Source organism: Phocoena phocoena, chromosome 6 (assembly GCF_963924675.1).
Source record: "Phocoena phocoena chromosome 6, mPhoPho1.1, whole genome shotgun sequence".
Lineage (NCBI taxonomy): Eukaryota > Metazoa > Chordata > Mammalia > Artiodactyla > Phocoenidae > Phocoena > Phocoena phocoena.
Genome location: NC_089224.1, coordinates 96,215,256 through 96,217,759, shown reverse-complemented (window position 1 = coordinate 96,217,759; position 2,504 = coordinate 96,215,256).

The following is a 2,504-nucleotide window of genomic DNA, read 5'->3' as shown; positions in this document are numbered from 1 at the left end:
ACATTCTAGACGGCAGCCCCCTCGCAGGTCTCGGAGGCTGCACAGCTGCTGGAGGGTCTCCGGCAGGAAGGGGGCGGTGAACAGGGGCCATGAAGACTGATTCGGAAACTCCCCAGAGGAGGAGAAGACGTCTGAGCTATCCCTGTGCCTCCAGCATGAGTCACTTCGGCTCCCGGAGAAGCCACTGCAGAGGAGCTGCCTCCAATTATAGTCTTTGCTGACGTCACAGGACTGTATCCCTCCTCTTTTCCCCTCCCTCTTACCGGTACATTCAGTTTATAGAGGAATTCATCCATGTTTCTTACATGCTTGTATGGCTTTATTTTTTACATCTAGATCCCTGCTCCATTTGGCATTTATTATTATATATATATTAGGTATGGATCTATATCTTTTTTCCAAATGGTTATATAGTCATTCCAGCACATTATTTAAAAGACCATCTTTGGCCCAGTCATTTGAGATGGCTCCTTTATCATCATGTATGAAAATTTCATATGCATTTTGGTTTCTTTCTGAAATTTCTATTTTATTCCACTGGTAAGTCTGTCCATCTGCCGATGTCACCTTGTCTTATTCCTGGATTTTTTAAAATTATAAATATTTGTTTCAATTTGTCTAGCTCCATTAAAAAATATTGATATTTTGGGGGAATTCCCTGGTGGCCCAGTGGTTAGGACTCTGTGCTTCCAAAGCAGGGGGCACAGGTTCACTCCTCATCAGGGAACTAAGATCCCGCATGTTGTGCGGTGTGGCCAAAAAAAAAAAAAGAAAAAAAATTGATATTTTCATTGTGACTGTGCTAAATTTTAAAATTAACTTAGGAAAAATTATAAATTAACATAGGAAGAACTGACGCCTCTATAATGTTGATTCCTCCCACCCACTTACAAATGGCTTTTCATTGTTCAAACCTACTTTTTCTGTCTTTCAGGGCTATTTTTAAATGTTCTACACAGGACTTTGCAAATTTTGCAAATTCATTCCTAAGTATTTTATCTTTTTGTTGCTATTGTAAGTGGGGTTTTCCTCTATCATTATTGCTATAACTAGTCATTGCTTGTGTATTTAATACTATTGAGTTCACTATGTTAATCTTATGTTTTGCTTCCCTTCTGAATTATGTTATTGTTTGAGCCAGGCTTGTCACTGATTCTCCATGGCTTATCAGGAATACTGTTATACCATCTGCAAGTAGAGACACTTTAGCTTCTTCCTTTTCTAATTCTTATGTCTCTGACTTATCTTGCCTAATTGCAATGGTTAATACCACCAGCACAAAGTTAAATACTGGAGAAAGTGGACATCTGTGCTTTGTTCCTAATTGTAAAGCAAATACCTCTAGTGTTTGCCTATTAAGTAAGAAGAAGCTCATTTTAGGACAAAAGTATAGAGGTAGAGATAGAAATATCATGTTAAGATAATATCCATCAATTTCCTTTTCTTTCTTCTATCATGTATGGAGAAAAATCATTTAATCTCTCTCCTCACATTGAATCAAATTTCTACTTCACAAATAAATTCCACCTGATCATGATGTATTATTTTTATAGTATGGAATTGGAGTCTGTTCACTAATACTTACTTGGTGTTCTGTACCAATATTGATAGATAATATTGCTCTGTAATTTTCTTTTGTGTATTCTTTCAGACTTAGTTATTAATATTACATACTTGCTTCATAAAAAGAAACTGAAAGCTTTCTATCATTGTATATGCTCTAGAGTCATTTATGTAGAATTGGAACTACCTGTAGTTTGAAAAATTATAGGATTTCCCTGTGAAACCATCTGGGCCTGTTTTCTTTTAGGAGGAGGGTTAGTTCCTTGATAAATTTATGTATTTCTTCTATAGAAATTTATAGTTATTTCACCTCTAATGCAGTCATCCTGAAAACTGTATTTTCCAAGAAAATTATCCACTTCATGTAGTTTTTCAAATGTATTTGCATAAAGATATATAATATACTCTCAAGATTTTAAAAATTTCTTTTGTTTCAATGATTACATTCCCTTTATCCTTTCTTTTTAAAACTTCTTTTATTAGAGTATAGTCGATTTACAATATTACATTAGTTTCAGGTGTACAAGAATCTTAAAAATTTGTGCTTTCTTGCTTTTTCCTGATTCGGTTATATAGTATTTCTATTTTGTTAATTTTTTTTTCAAAAAAAAGATTTTGGTTCACTAATTAGATTAATACTAATTACTTCAGTAATTTGTTTTTAATCCTTAGTACTTCCTTTTCTTGCACATTCTTTTGATTACTTTGTTGTTCTTTTTCTAGCTTTTTGAATTGGATATTTATTCCATTCTTTTATTTTCTTGATACAAGTGTTTAAGGACTGTTGTAGGCAGAATAATGGCCCCCCAAAAATGTCTTTGTCCCATTCCCTGGAACTTATAAATATGCTACCTTACATTGCAAGAGAGGATTAAGGATGTAGTCATACTTAAGGTTCTAGTCAGCTGACCTTGAAATGGAGAGATAATCTCAATTATCTT